The 17332-nt window shown below is 46.8% G+C and overlaps 1 protein-coding gene across 8 annotated transcripts in view; it reads right to left on the reverse strand.

Moving 5' to 3' along the window:
* Positions 1-17332, reverse strand: part of MEF2D (myocyte enhancer factor 2D) — a 213126-nt gene that overhangs the window by 82985 nt on the left and 112809 nt on the right. For 6 of the 8 annotated variants that reach the window (XM_063947095.1, XM_063947098.1, XM_063947096.1 and 3 more), the window contains exon 2: positions 14921-14983. The exons of 1 other annotated variant lie outside the window; for it this stretch is intronic. The gene's annotated coding sequence lies outside the window, so the exon portion shown is untranslated. Of the gene's footprint in view, positions 1-5737; positions 5917-14920; positions 14984-17332 lie in introns of those variants that run through there. One more of the 8 variants, XM_063947093.1, reaches the window with a different exon arrangement.

Here is a 17332-nt window from a genome sequence, read left to right on the forward strand (position 1 = left end):
GAAGATTCATACCTATTATTTAAATGGTGTCTTGCTGTAAGGTCAGGTCATACGAGTATCTAAAACTGTGGCACCGGCTTCTGCTCAGTGGGGTGTCCATGATTACAAGGAGAAAGCAGCAGGGTGCAGAGAAAGGGCTGGCAGCCATGTGATAGGTTTTCCGTCACACAGACAAGGAGAGGCTCTGGCTTGAATGCTGCCTCAGCATCTCCTGCTCGCTGATCCGGAGACATAACATTGGTGTGAGGAGTGCCGGGCCCTTGTTTACTTACCCTGCGCCAGGCGCCCCTGTGCACTGCGTTAGGCCCAAAACGTCTCAGGTAAACCAGCAATGTACTGGAACATGGGCTGTATGGATGCCTCAGAATTGGGGGGGGATTGCATAGAAATGCCAGTGCAAAGCACACACAATGACAAAGTATGCCCGTTCTCCTCACGCAGTCTTTATTGGGGACGGAACCAACATACGACTGACTGCTTTCAGTTCACTAAGAGATGTGACATCACTGAGGTATAATATCAGTCATCACTAGTGCCTCGTGCCGCACTAGTGCCTCGTGCCGCAGTGATGTCACCAGTTCCTAGTGAATAGGCAGGCTGCATTAGGATGAGCAGTGCGTTCTCCCACAAAATGGCTGCCTCATGTAGGGAAGACTTTAACCTCAAATACTCTTTCCCTTTTTCATCATAACTTGCACCCTTTAATTCCCCCTTTAGAGGTGAGGAGCAGTGTTAGCCTTTTATTATATAGGATATACCTATCTACAGGGACCTCTCTGTAGAGTACTGCCAGCTGAAGTTGGGGTACAATCTGAAACCATTCTCTTGAGATGACTTGTAAAGTGCAATGTAGCTCCCAGTATTCAGAATCGCTGCTTACAGAACCTCGATGAATTTCTACCAACACACTGTGCTCTGAATGTCCCTGGTACCCATAGAGATATGCACGTAACCTTGTGAAGGTCACGCCACCCTCTATGAAGAGCCGGAATGAATAGAGCACTAAATCCATGTGCAAAAATCAGTCATTTCTAAGTGTACTGTGCGCAGCCAGCCCCTCCCACCGCTGGGTGTAAGCTGCACCCAGTAATGACTGCAGACAATCCCTTGTTTCACAGCTTGTGCCCACACGGGTGTGTAGCAATACAAGTGGACAGCTGCCTCTCAGCTGCTACCATCGTGGCTTGCACACCGCTTACAAAAACACAAAACCTGTCGACTGAACAAACGCTGACACCCGCACGTTAACCTTTTCATCACCGCACCCATGCATTTTATCTATGTATTCTGTCAAGGCTATGAGCCTCCTTTACAGTGGAACGGACACTGCCCAGTGCAGAAAGAAAAGAGAATACTATGGTCATTTTAAAGCTCCCTGTACCCTTATAGGTGTTATTCGTTCCCTTTACAACCTCGGCCTGGTCAGCTGTCTGAGAGCTATTGTGATCTGCTTTTACTTATGTATAAAATATACTTGACAACGGAATCATGTACATCAAATGAACTTGGATGTGGGACAGATTTTTACAGAAACATGGCAGTGTAACATGAGCAACTTCAGAAGGGTTTTGCAAGTAAACCAAGCTGCTTGGACATTCCAAGGAAAATAGCACAGCCACATGGACTGTGTGTGTGTGTGTGTGGGGGGGGGGGGGGGGGGGGGGGTTTATTTTAACTTTTAGGATATATTATGACTTCAGTAACCAAGCAGAGTAAAAGTTATAGTGTGAGGATTTAGCAGCTTTGTGTAAGTGCCCCCGGGTACCTGTGGTAAGGAATATGTGTTTAACACCAGAAGCAGAACAATGGGAAGTGACACCCTTGTGAGCAGACACTAGGGCCTAACACTGCACAGCTTCCTATACTATCATGTGGGGGAGGACTGGCTCACTGACACTATGGCAGTGGGAGACGAGATAAGGCAGAGAGGGCTTATCTATACCTCACACTGAACAAATCACTATTCAATGCATTGCCGCAATCACTACCAATATCCTGATTTATGCCAATAATTACCAATGTTCCGCAATTACTTCTATTAATACATTTACTTTTGTGCACTAACACTATCAATATCTTTAGTTACTTCAGGATCACTATTTTGTCACAATAATATTAGCCTGTAATCCACAATTACTGCTCAAATGTATATTCCCACACAGGTTTATTCATATTTTAAGACCAAATAACCACTAATATTCACCAATAGCACTTAATCACTACCAATATTCGCAAATATCCCACACGTACACTACCAATATGCACCAATACATTCACTTCCAATACCTTCAACTTTATCCCACAATCAATACTCATTTTCACTAATAGTTCACAATCACTACTAATATTCACCATTATCCTACAATCCCTACCAATACTCACCAGCATCCCACAATCTCTACCAATATCCACCATTATCCCACAATCCCTACCAATATCCACTATTATCCCACAATCCCTACCAATATCCACTATTATCCCACAATCCCTACCAATATCCACTATTATCCCACAATCCCTACCAATATCCACCTTTATTCCACAATCCCCACCAATATCCACTATTATCCCACAATCCCTACCAATATCCACTATTATCCCACAATCCCTATTAATATCCACCATTATCCCACAATCCCTACCAATTATCCACTATTATCCCACAATCCCTACCAATATCCACTATTATCCCACAATCCCTACCAATATCCACTATTATCCCACAATCCCTACCAATATCCATCTTTATTCCACAATCCCCACCAATATCCACTATTATCCCACAATCCCTACCAATATCCACTATTATCCCACAATCCCTACCAATATCCACTATTATCCCACAATCCCTACCAATATCCACCATTATCCCACAATCCCTACCAATATCCACTATTATCCCACAATCCCTACCAATATCCACTATCATCCCACAATCCCTACCAATATCCACTATTATCCCACAATCCCTGCAGTATTCACCATTATCCCACAATCCCTACAATATCCACCATTATCCCACAATCCCTACAAATATTCACTTTTACCCCACAATCTTTACCAATATCCACAATTATCCCACAATCCCTACAGTATCCACCATTATCCCACAATCCCTACAGTATCCACTATTATCCCACAATCTCTACCAATACTCACCAGTATCCCACAATCCCTACCAATATCCACCATTATCCCACAATCCATACCAATATCCACCTTTATTCCACAATCCCCACCAATATTCACCATTATCCCACAATCCCTACCAATATTCACTATTATCCCACAATCCCTACCAATATTCACTATTATCCCACAATCCCTTGCAATATCCACCTTTATTCCACAATCCCCACCAATATCCACTATTATCCCACAATCATACCTCCCAACATGACCCTCTCCAGGAGGGACAGAATGCTCTGCTTCTGGATTTTTTTTCTTAATTCAAGATTGCCGACACCTGTTTTGAATAGGTAATGGATAAGAAAGGTGTTTCAGCACAGGTGATGGCAATCCTACATTAAGAGGGAAGTCCAGGAGCAGAGCATTGTGTCCCTCCTGGAGAGGGTCATGTTGGGAGGTATGCACAATCCCTACGAATATCCACCATTATCCCACAATCCCTACCAATATTCACCATTATCCCACAATCCCTATAAGTAACCACCAGCATACCACCATGCCGTAATTATTTGGGCCATGCACTATGATACAACCTGTTGCCTATCCAGCCTATAAGAACAGCAGACTGACATATATAGAGGTGTATAATGTGCCATATAATACAGAAGAGAGATTATGCATACGCACTGGAATTGCAATGGAAAGGAAGCTGCAGTCCCCTATACTACGGTCACTGGTGCACACTCCACTTAGAGAGCCCCATACAGCACCAGCACAGACACACACTCCATAAACCAATGCAACTTTGAGGAAGGGCTAGAGCAGGCATAGCAACGTGTGGTTGCTCAGCTGTTGGAGGTCAAAAATTACCAGCAGCTCAGATTCAGGTAATAATTCAGCATATAGTAAAATGATCAGAATGGAAAGGGAGAAGTTAGGGCAAGCTTGTGTAACCTCTTATTCTCAGACTACTGCAGAACTACAAATACCAGCATGCCCTATTAGTTCAGTTATAGACATTTACATTATAAAAGTACCAATATCACAACAGAAACTTAAAAATTAGGGATTAGAGCAGGGTTATGTAACCTTCGTCTCACCGCCTGCTGTGTAACTATAACTCCCAGCATGCTGTAACTGGAAGCTACTTACGAGCTTCCTCCCACCGGAGCGGTGAAGTAACACCTATTTCCAGTTACTTTACACATAACCATTTGCTTCTTTACAATTAAACAGGACACTGACAAGTTACACCATTTAACCAAATGCCTCAGCACAAGTTCACTGTGTAACTACGCCAAAGTATACAGGCTTCTATTCTCCAGCATGGAGCTAATGTCACACATGCTTACACCCAAGGCCTCCAACCACACATCTGCTTTCATTATTCTAATCTTCTCTAGATTGATTGAAACTCATTCTTGATTGGTTGCTTATGAGCACATGTGCCATTTATTTGGAACATGTGAGAGTTCTGTTTGATCTTACCAGTATGCATCCTGTACACTCACGTGACGCTGTACGTGGTGAAAGTTAAAATAACATCGTACCAACTTCTACATGTGATGTATGAGGTAAAACTCAATCAAAACTACAAAATATATATATATATATATATATATATATATATATATATATATATATATATATATATATATATATATACATACACATATATATACACATATACACACACTTATATATATATATATACACATACACACACACACACACACACACACACACACATATTTATCATTGCAGGACCGTTTCAACAACCAAAACAAGTATTTATGTATGCATTATACACTGTATCCAATACAGATAATGATACTGATCTACGTCTTCAGAGATTGGAAACAGTGTACGTTAAGAGGAAGCAGACGAGCCTGATGAAGAGCTTACAATCTAGTCAGTGCGGATGGAGAAACTGTGATCAGTGATATGCGCAAATGAAATGAGGTCCAGGAAATCAAGGTTACAAAACACAAATACACACTAACCGCAAACACAAAATACAATGCGACTACAAACGTAAGGTAAACGCCTCATTTGTGGACTTAAAACTCATAGGTCCTACGGCGTACAGCTATGTTTGTCTGTCAGGGTTCCAGAACAAAGTTTTGCCTGGATCAGAAAAGTACTGAAGCTAAATCCACCCCCCCATCCTGTAATTATTTATCACACACAGGATTATGGAGAAGAAAGACGTTTGCAGACAATGTCAGGAGTGGACGGCAGGCAGGCCCGGATGAGAAAGGGTTATATTTTCCAGATTTCTGGAACTTAGGATCAAGACTTGAGCGGTGCTAGAATTCGGAAACATATCCTTGATGGTTATACACAAGTCGCCGTGTTTCCTGGCCTGCTCCCGGCCTTTCCCACAGAGCAGGGGGGCCAACGTAGAAACTGCCGGCTGAGCCGGGAAAAGGGGGGTGTAAGACGAGAGTCCTCGCCAAGCTAGCCGGTGAGATTAGGTGCCTGCACTGTATACCATAAGCCAGGCCTTATAAGGAGTGCATGTACAATCTTTCCAGCAGCGCTAATGACAAGACCCTTAAGCCTGCAGATTGTGCTGCCTGAGCAGGAAAAAGGAGAACGTACTTACAGGCAAGGAGCCACGACGACTGTCCTTCCCGGCCGCCTTCCTTCGGGAAGTGGTCCGGAGACGCGGAGAAGGAGGAGAGGGCTAAGAGCTGGAGCCGTGGCCTCTGCTAGACTCCGTTGCTTGAAGCCTGTACCAGATAGCAACTGTCCCCAGTCTGTCACTAAGCAGCGTGGAAGTCCCCCCCCCCCCCCCACCACACACACAGCTTGTCCTGAGTGACAGAGAGGACCTCTGCCGTCAGCGGGTAAAGGGCAGTGACAGATGTAAGGAGGGGAGGGGGGCTGACTGTGTGTGTGTGAGTGAGAGGAGGGTATGGTTTGAGGGGGGAGGGAGGGGAATGCCTCCTGCCTCAAAAACAGCTGTTGAAAGAAAGCCGCGGAGTTTATTTCCTTCCCAGTGTGACTTTAAGGTCTCTCCTCCCCATTCCTCAGCTGTAGCAGGCCCAATAAATAGACGGTTTACATCCCCGGTTATTATAATCATCAGCCTAGGCGTATATGGCGCTGACATATTCAGTAGCGATGTACAATCAGAGGGCTTCATGCAGCCCATGACAGCTCTGGCCCCAGTGGCAGACTGGGAAAAGGGGGGGCAGAACAGATCAGTCAGATGCCAGGGAGCCAGGCAGGATGTGTGACACCGGAGGAGGTGACCTCACCCCCACTGTCCCGAGCGAGGATGACACTGCACTGTAGTGCTGCACACAGTCTGGACTGTATTTAGGGAGCAACATGACAACTAGATTGTAAGCTCTTCAGACAAAACTCAATGGTTTTTATTTTATTTTTAGTATCTTTACTACAAGCAAATCCATTGCCTCTATGTAATGGAGGCAATCACTTCTTGGACTAGGCAATAAAAGAGGCATCACCGAGGCATGAGGCACGGTGTAGCAAGCAACAACTTTGTTTACATTTTAAAATACACTAATAGTGTACTGGGACATGGGCCATAATGCCTCCCGGCCACGGGATGGATGGATGGATGGATGGATGGATGGATGGATGGATGGATGGATGGATGGATGGATGGATGGATGGATGGATGGATGGATGGATGGATGGATGGATGGATGGATGGATGGATGGATGGATGGATGGATGGGAAGGAGAGTGGCTAATGAATGCCTACAAAGCCAGGGTGGGTTTTGGTGGTCATTCCGAGTTGATCACTAGCTGCATTCGTTCGCTGTGCAGCAATGAGGCAAAAGAACGGCACTTCTGCGCATGCGGCACAATGCGCACGCGCGTCGTACTATTGCAGCGAACGATGTAGTTTCACACAAGGTCTAGCGAAGCTTTTCTGTCGCACTGCTGGCCGCAGAGTGATTGAGAAGAAGTGGGCGTTTCTGGGTGTCAACTGACCGTTTTCAGGGAGTGTTGAAACAAACGCAGGCGTGCCAGGAAAAACGCAGGCGTGGCTGGGCGAATTCAAGGCGTGTTCGTGACGACAAAACAGGAGCTGAACAGTCTGAAGTGATCGCAAGCGCTGAGTAGGTTTTGAGCTACTCTAAAACTGCACCAAAAAATTTATGCTGCCGCTCTGCGATCCTTTCGTTCGCACTTCTGCTAAGCTAAAATACACTCCCAGAGGGCGGCGCCATAGCGTTTGCATGACTGCTAAAAACTGCTAGCGAGCAAACAACTCGGAATGACCACCCTTGTGAGGTCGGCCTGCTCCCGCAGCTGTCTGTACTGTCACACTCAGTCACAGAAGAGGGACGTGTGCAATAATGTGCAGCCTCTGAAGGTGCGTTGGTGACGGATTGTCTTCTCTTTGCTTGGTGCCAGTAAATATGACAGAATTCCCTCCCTGCTGCGCAGCTAGCCATGTAACAGCGTGATCAATTGAGGGGCTATATTACACAGGGATTACGCTGCCCAGTTCTGCTATTGGGAGGAAAGGGACAAAACAGACTGTATATTGTAATACCACAGCTATGCCAGCTGCGGAGCTACATCCAGTGCCCGTGTGTGGAAGCACCTGATCCCCAGTCACTGTTGCATCAATGCATCATGTCACTGTCTTATCTAATGCAGCCGCACACAACGTGATGGGCAATTATCTCACTTTACACCAAGCTGGCCTGACATCACTATATGGGTGAGCCCAAAATGGAATATAAATAAATCTGATTGGCCACTGCTTGCACACTACACATGTACAATAATTCCAGGGTAGCCTGGTCTACCAGCTAAACGATCGCTGGACAAGGAGATGCTCAGTGGTTAAGTGCACGTCACTGCAGGTCAATAGCATAGAGAGACTTGCAGGGAACTTGGAACCCTGGTGGGGGTGGCTTGTGACACTGGACTAGTCATTTAAGGAGCTTGTATATAGATGCTTCTTACTGCTGGACCTCAGTGTCCAGATCTATGTAAAATGTCGCAGCATGGCATGTCTCTGCAGGACACCCCTGGTGTAACGGGACAATGACGAGTCAGACCCCAGTCACCGGCAACTGCTAAATCCTCGTCAGATGCTGTGCAGGTTCAGCTGTCACTTTGGAACAATAAGTGGGGGTGATCTGTGGCCATCTAAATAGAAGCAACCTACAGATGTCTTCTGGTACACGCAGCCTCTATACACGCCAGACGTTTAACACACAGTTTTCTTTACATCTGGCGTCTTATTTATCCGCAGAGGAATTACTATTAAGCGGTGTGGGAGAGCTCTTCTGACCCGGTCTCTCTGGTATCATACGTGTTTAAATCTTTTCAACATGTGGTGTTACCCTGGGTGTGGATCGTTTGATCGACAGTAACTAGGTCGATGACAGTCATTAAGCCGACCACTATTGGTCGGCAGTGACTAGATCAAAACCTGAAATAGGTAGACGCGGTCATTAGGTCAACGTTGACACGAGTATGGTTTCGTTTTTTTTTTTAAATAGTGTTTTCTTCATAAAGTGACCGGGAATCCCAATTAGTGCACCGTATCCCCTTTCATGACTCGCTATGCTGCGGGCAGGTTGCCCTCCCCAATCACAGTCCACGTGGATCGTAAAGTATGAAAAAGTAAAAAAAAAAATATCTCCCTTCTAATGTTACAGTAGATTGGGGGAGTTAAAACCAACCATAGTGCTGGGCGCGAGGCGAAAAGTGGTTTTTGGGCGCCCAAATGGGTCACTTTTCATGCACGTTTTTGCTCACAAGCATTGGGGGGGGGGGGGGGGTGCAGGGGCTGAGAGTACAAATGCCAGCGGCGGCAGCTGTTCACGCCCAAACGGAGCAGCAACTGAATTGCCCCGTCGGGCGGCAGGCAGTGACCGCATTTGAATCCCCCCCGTTGAGTCTGTATCGCTGTGATTTTTGTATGAATTGTTTGCGCGCAGAGAGGGGCTGTTTGTCGCTGCTGAAGCCACAGCGGATGAGGACACATCTGTAAGTGGACAATGGCTGGAGAGTACAGGCAGCTGTGGCTATCCCTAGTCCCAGCCGCCAAACGTATTCTTTCCCTTGGCTGGTTTGGACAACATTGGCTGAATTATTTTGTCATCGGCGCTGCATGGATGCTGGCCAATCCAGTCATTCGGACCTGACCAATCGACTCCAGACCGCAAAGTGCCTTTCAGTTCCCTAGTCAGTCGCAGGCCCCCATTGTGTCTGATTGAGTCCACACACGGCTACGTCTGCCCACACTGGTTACAAAGCACCAAAGTGGCCCATCAGACCCAGGCATGTAAACCGCAATCCTTCTGCCTAATGTCAAAAACAAACTTATAAGAATAAACTTTGCCCTGAAACACCTCTAACTCTGTGATTCCTGTCAGACGCAGCAGAGGAACTTTCCAAATGTGCGCAGTGACTGCAGGTGGGATTAGGAAGATTACACTATCTAATCCTTTTCCTTGTTTATCACTACAGTAAGGGGGGGGGGGCGCATTTACATTCTGCCCCACAGGAGGTGTCTAGAGGTCATCTTATGTAAACAGCCACTTGCTGTCCTGATAGCTGACACACTGGCCAGTGCTGCCTTCAGGCCTGATAAGAGCCCTGACACCAAAGACAAGGGGCTGGCTGTAATTGCTGTTCTAGGTGTCACAGACAGCGATTAGGTACAAAATGGGAACCGTGTGACCGGGAGATATCATTAACCACTTGTCTCACACCTCCCAGGGCTCCGTCCCTTGGATGGTCCTGAAGCAGGTGGCGCGCCAGGTATTCGCAGGTACATCCGCTTGCAATGCACCAAAATGGCCACTTTAAACAGTTCCAAATTAGCTGAACAGGGGGGAGAGATGATTTGAGGCGTTCTGTAAAAAACGCTTCGGACGTGCTAAAAAAATAAATATATATATATATATATATATATATATATATAAATAAATGACTTTGTCAATATGCCATGCCAGGAACCTACCTCATCCCCCCAGGCAGCTCCTCCCAATAGATAATACTAGACACGTGAACCTGTGGCCTCCCCGTTAATTGCACAGAAATCCGTCGCAACTATGGACAGGCTTCCAAAAAAATGCAAAATGTAGAGAGGGTTATAAAGATATATATGAGATGCATATACATAAAGTATTACTAAGTGGGTAACTACAGCTGCCGGGACTTTTATAGGCCCTACACACTGGGCGATATCACTCAAAGATATGAACGATCTCGTTCATTAATGAACGAGATACCGTTCATATCTTTGAGTGTGGAGGCACCAGCGATGAACGATGTGCGGCCCCACGCTCGTTCATCGCTGGTGCCCCGTCGGCTGTGCATGTAGTCCAATATGGACGATATCATCCATATTTGCTTGCACTGCTATGGAGCTGTGTGACGGGGAAAGTGTAGAAACTTCACTCCCCCCGTCACTGCCCCCTCGCCGCCGGGTCGCCCGTATCCGCCGCCGGGCAGCTCGGCGGCGGATCTTTAAATGTGTAGGGCCCTTTAGTCCTACAGCATCTGCCTAAACCAGGGATGGGGAACTTTCGGCCCTCCAGCTGTTGCTGAACTACACATACCAGCATGCCTTGCTACAGTTTTGCTATTTGGCCATGCTAAAACTGTTGCAGGGCATGCTGGGATGTGTAGTTCAGCAACAGCTGAAGGGCCGAAGGTTCCTCATCCCTGGCCTAAACAGTTACACTACATCATGGCACCAAATGGCTGTAATTAATGGCTAATGATCAGTGCATACAGGGAGGGGGGCTTTCTATTAACACTCGAACAATACCAATTGGAACTCTTGGTCTCGTTGCGAGGACTGAGCCACAATATAAGCTCAGCCGTTAAGATACCCTGCGTTCCCTTCATCACAATGCAATGTCTTTTCTTTATTTCTTTACCATTTTCCTTCAAAAGGAAACGGTGAGTGTGTTTCATTTGCAGAGCCCTCGGAGCGCAGTCAGACAGTATTGTTCCTCGCTGGGAAGCAATGTATGCATTGTGTGCATGTGTCAAGTTGCAGCTCAGCCCTGTAAGAACCGCAGCTCCTATTAAAGCTGTGATATCAGCTTTCCGCTTTCAGCATTTCCCTGGGATCACGACTCTCAGGTGAGAGGGGGGGGGGGGGGGGGGAGACAGTACGAGGACCACTTACTGGCTTATAATGAGGCCGCGTACAGAGAGACGCCAGGACAGTATCCCCTGAATGCAGAGCATCTCCCTGCTTATTAGTAATGGGCAGCTGCACAGTAACACTTCCTGTATGCAATGCTCCGTATCGGTTTTGGGGAGGGGGGGGGGGGGGGGTTATTCAGGTTTATTAGCAAAGCAAAAAAGCAAGCGACTGGGCAAAACCATGTGCACTGCAGGGGAGGCAGATATAACATGTGCAGAGAGAGTTAGATTTGGGTGGGTTATTTTGTTTCTATGCAGGGTAAATACTGGCTGCTTTATTTTTACACTGCAATTTAGATAGCCCCCCCCCACCCAAATCAACATCTCTCTGCACATGTTACATCTGCCCCCCCCTGCAGTGCACATGGTTTTGCCTAGTTGCTTGCTTTTTTGCTTTGTTAGCAAACCTGAATATGGCTCTTTATCCGCTACAACTGCACAGTACCACCTGTTTGTTTTGCTTTTTACTTATTTTATATGTTTGTATGTATTGTTCTGCATTCTAAGGGGCCTATTTATCACCATCCGCATCAAGGATGCGGATGACCGGTGATAAAATCGCCCAAACTCGCACTGCGATAATTGATTACATCGCAGGGATGTATCAATTATCGCATGCAGGAACAGAGCTTGCAGTCAAGCTCTGTCCCTGCGATGCCTCTTTGCAGCATCATCAGGGTATTTTTCATTAAAAAATACCCCGGTGTCCTGCTGCGCACACTGCTTCAGGAGGCTGCCGGGCGCCGGGTCCTTCTCCTGCGCTGTGACCCCTGGTGCTGTAAAGTGTGCTGCCGCTTTGCAGCGTCACTTTACTGCACCGGGGTCACATTGCAGCATATGGTGGACCCAGCGCCCAGCAGCGCTCACCAGCTCCCTGGACAGGTGAGTATGGTTTTTGTTTTGTATTTTACTTTTTTTTATTTTTACACTGTGATCACCTTGTGTCCACCGGACACACATAGCTGATCACTCTGCCGTGTCCCCGCCCAGCTTTCTCTGCCAGGGGCAGAGACAGCTGGGCAAAGGGTGCAGATCGCAGTGCTGCCCTGTGAACTCGCCAGCCTGAGCTGAGATTATCACAGTGCACATTGCGGTATTTTTACACCTTTTGTTTTAGTAAATTTGGCCACATCACATTTCCCATTATAAGTATGGGGAATGCCATCTGGGTTACTAAAAAAAAAAAAAAAAAGTGAATTAAAGGGTTTGGAGCAGTTTTTCATGAAAACTGCTCCAAATGCCCTTTAATACATTCAGGTTATACTAAAATGATGTGAAAAGGGTGTGAAAACAGAAAACACCCTTTTTCACATTATTTTAGTAAAAATGTTAATAAATAGACACCTTTATTTAGAATATATGCATGTATAAACCCAATTATTATCGCTGCAAAAAATATACAAACGACAGATACTGGCTTCACTTGAGCCTCGAAGCCCCCAAGCACTCTAAAATACAAAATAACATTATGTAGAAGGTATATTACTACAAAAATGCAACTTTGGAACCAGCAGTTTGTCCCTAGGCCTGGATCTGCTGGTGAAGGCCTTATACTGCAGGCCGACACAGTCCTGTAGCCGTACTAAGTAATCCAAACTTGTTAGCAGTAATATCACCCTCTAAGGCCGACACTGAATCCCCCCCCTCCCCCTTCCCCGATTTCCTGGGCATAGGCTGTACGGCTGTTAGACAATCGGTACAAGACACACGGCTCCCCAGCTTCTAATTTGTCATGAATCAAAGCGCAGAGCAGGTGACTGGGAATAAAGCGTGCCCGTACGACAGGGCCCTGAAACACTGAGGCTGTCAGAAAGAGAGCAATGTGTATAAAGGGTCGGGAACGGATTAATTTGCTGGATAAGGAGGGGGGGGGGTGGTGTTCTCTGTTCAGCTGTTGTGGAGCTGGCGGTGTGATGGACGCACAGAGGCACATGTGGAATAGAACGTAATGTTCTGGTTAAGGAATAATCCACCAGAGCTTCGGATTGATGTATTTGGGCCAGACGGTAAGAGGGGAGGAAGAAGAAGGATTGGAGAAAAAAAAAAAAAAACACGGAAAATCTCAAATATAAAAGCTGTATCCTCGGCTGCAAAATTCAGATCGACTCCTTCCACTGAGCGTCTCTGCTTGCCAAAACATTCCAAAAAGGCGCGAGGACCCCCCTACAAAAACAGTCCTGGTGTTCTATATAGATCATTAACCCTTCCATATCCACACGCTATCCTGGCAAGTGATGGCAACGGTACACCAACAGCAGCGGAACGCGTTGGCACCCTCGCTATTCCATCCACTGGATCAGTCCTACTGGGTATTTCAGCTCGATTCTCAGCTGTGTGTTCCCTTACATGGAAATAACGTATGGAGGTGGGCCTGCTTTCACTTTCACTATCTCGCCTGCAATATAAATGCCCTACCTACCGTACACCATTATCACCGCTAGCTTGGCGGTATGTCCTGAACCTAATGGCTGCTAAATATGTGCGCGCTGTCTGTACGGTATTAACGGTGCAGAGTATACGGTGGCAGGCGCTCAATATAAACTCACAGAAAGGTTCTTCTGAGTCTCCTCTGTCTGCAAAACGAGAAATGGGCACATACCCAGAACAGCCACCCCTTCCGCCCTTACCACATCCTGCCAACCAACACCACTGGAAATACTTAAGTATCCGGTCTTTAGGTCGACCACTATTGGTCGACATGGTCACTAGGTCCACACAAGAAAAGGTCAACTTGATTTTTTCAAAAAAGTTTTCATTTTCTGAGCATTTTCATACTTTACGATCCACGTAGACTACGACTGGGAATAGTAACATGTGCCAAACGCGCCGCGGATGCGAGGGATCACGGTGCACTATTTGGGGTTCCGGTCACTTTACAAAGAAAACAACACCAACATAAAAAAAAAAAAAAACTCATGTAGACCTTTTTCCATGTTGACCTAATGGCCGTGTCGACCAATAGTGGTCGACCTAATCACTGTTGACCCAACGATCCACACCCAATACTGGGTATAGTATGGTATCCCGGCGGCCGGGCTCCCGGCTGCCAGCATACAGACGCTGGCATACCGACAGCTGGGCGAGCGCTAATGAGCCCCTTGCGGGCTCGCTGCGCTTGCCACCCTGCGGGCACAGTGCCGCGCTACACTATCTATTCTCCCTCCAGTGGGATCGTGGACCCCCAAGAGAGAGAAAAGGTGTCGGTATGCCCGTGTCGGGATTTTGGCGCCGATATACTGTGCGCCGGGATCCCAACAGCTGGCAAACTGAAGACCACCCAAATAGACACAGGTTAATTGTGTCCCCCTTAACAGCTGAATGCACTGATCCCTGGAATAGGACCCTCGGATCAGGAGAAAAGCATTTCAGCCCCCACCCATTCTCTCCCCACCCCCTCCACACCACACAGTGGCACCCTCCCACCCCCATATTGAGAAGCTAAGACACCACTTGCTGGAGCTCACAGAAACAGTGGTACCCTCAGCTGAGTAGTGTCACCTGTTCCCTATCAGGAATACACCTGCGGAGGGATACTACATCCCTTTTACAGAACCCAACCATTTGCCAACTGCATCACAGATAAAGAAGCGCCAGTATTACCGAGCCGGAGACGCACACTTACCTGGAGCTGCCTCCCGGGTCCTTTGTTCATCATTCAGGGGAACAAATCTCCAGCAGGCAATATCTGTAAGATAAGAAACGCCAGGCGTCAGCAGTGTTACTCGTCTCTACGGACTCTACAAGGAGAGATGGAAGTATGTGGAGATATGGTTTAATTGCCATTACAGCACGGCACGTGCACACAATGAAGAGTATTCCTGTGATGTGGACACTGTGAAATGGAATGAAGAGGGGCATAGTTACACATGGTTAGACATGGGCCGTGAACCATTAAAGGACTCACACCAATATTATCATGAGGACTCGGGCAAACAAATCACCAAGCCAGTCCCTGTAAGGTGGGACAGGGGGTCCCGATCTCTCACAGCCCTATCGGAAAGAACACTTGCTACTGAACGACTTATAGGAGGTAACAAATGCTTCGCTCTCTCCAGTGTCACCATCCTCAGATAGAGAGGGAGGACGATGACCAATCGGCGGGTAAAGGAACTGTGCTCAGCCTGCAGAAATGGTGACAATACCTGCAAAGGCCTGTCACACTGCCGTACCCCCAAGTGCAGCAAGACGGCCCTACACGAGATATGGCTGCCTGGCGTGCACGCCAAATGGACCAATCTAAGGAGGCCTCAAATTGCGGTCATTATTCATTATTAACAGTTTATACAGCGCACACATATTATGCAGCGCTTCGGATCCATATTTTATATAAAAGTAATATCAAAAAGGATATATCCACCCCTGTGTACATTTTTCCATTTAATGAAGGATCATGGGGTCACTGGTTAGATAAACTCTTTATCAAAGTGCATCTGAAAGAATATAAATTGGACAAACCATCTATATCAGGGATATACAACAAGCAGTCCTCCAACTGCTTGCGGAACTACACATACCCCCGATCAACATTACCAAGCCCCTGGCTGGTTTTTGGGTCATACGAGCTGCAAAAATCGGACCGCCCGCCCCATATTACCTGCGGCGACACCGACCGGTAAAAGAGATTGTCGAATGTTATTGGTTTTTGTGCACATTTGCGCCTTTGACCAATGTCGGTCCATATCCAGCAATAGTCCAAATACAGGAATCCACAAGGGAAAACAGGAGAGTAACTGGAGCAGCACGTACACACACACACACACGTACACACACACACACACACACAAATACAACAAATGGTTTTCTGCATCTTAGACCAGTAATGTGTGACCCATCGTCCACTCTCCTTTCCCCCTGTGCCCTACCAGCTTCCCTCTGCTCATTCCCTCCTAACAAAACCCCTCTCACGGCTGCACCCATGGGTTTCCAGGCCCTGTTTTTGCCCGATCAAGTAAAAAGTAAAATCCGATAGAGCCTGTTAAGTGAATTAAATTATTAAACAATGGATGAGCCTCCGCTCTGCTGCCTGACAGAGCAATGTTCTTGTTTCCGAGTGAGAGCTTCTCTCTTCCAGTTGTGTAATACTGTTCTGAGCTCACACGGTAATCAATGGGAATGCGTGGCCGGCGGCGCTGCCCGCTCATCCACGATGCCTCTGCAAGACCTTAAGCTGTTTACATTGGCAGAGGCTGGTATACGCCAACACGGGAGGAGAAACCAGTTACTGCTGAAAGATCCCGTGGCAATCGCCTCGCTTCATCTTAACGTACGTGTGGACGATGGATCCTGCGGAGAACGTACCGCGGTACACTAACAGGACGCTGCCTGGACTTGTAATACGTGTCCTTTCCTATTTGTTGAGCTCGTCAGCGTCGGACACCTCTGTACCATAGATACGATTGTGCGACGGCGACAGATTTACTTAAGCGTCTAAAACTGAAAATTGGAGGTGTTGGCAATAGCAACCAATCAGATTTGGTGTTGTTGTTCTCCCTCTGCACGGCGCTGCGGACATATGGCGCCCTATAAATAAAGTCCAATAATAATAAATTCTAGCTATCACATTTTTATTGCATTCTAGAAAATTAAAGACAGAATGTGATTGGTTGCTAGGGACAACAGCAACACCTGTCTGCTTTAATAAATCTACCCCCAGGATTCTAATAGACTACTCTCATCCGTCTGATGTCTCCCCATGCAGTCCCAGAACACCATCGTTACAGCTCACAGATGACCCCTCAGACCCCATAACCAGCATCTGCTCCGCAGAACTCCAGGTCCACAGAAGCTGCTGACCAGTATGAAGTGTGAATTATATCCGAGGAAGGTCACACGGGGACAAACCCTGCGGTGCTCGAGGCTTAAACCTCAAGTGTCCTCACCGACACCAGTATGGCACCAAATACTATTTAACAAATGTCTTATTTACAAAATTAACACGATGCATCCTGTTTAAAAGCATATTTTGTTTCTGTAGAGCCATACCCCACTGTGGGCTTTGCAAGCTGTCGCTCACCAGCTGGCTGGCTGGGCATTC

Source organism: Pseudophryne corroboree, chromosome 12, assembly GCF_028390025.1.
Source record: "Pseudophryne corroboree isolate aPseCor3 chromosome 12, aPseCor3.hap2, whole genome shotgun sequence".
Taxonomy (NCBI): domain Eukaryota; kingdom Metazoa; phylum Chordata; class Amphibia; order Anura; family Myobatrachidae; genus Pseudophryne; species Pseudophryne corroboree.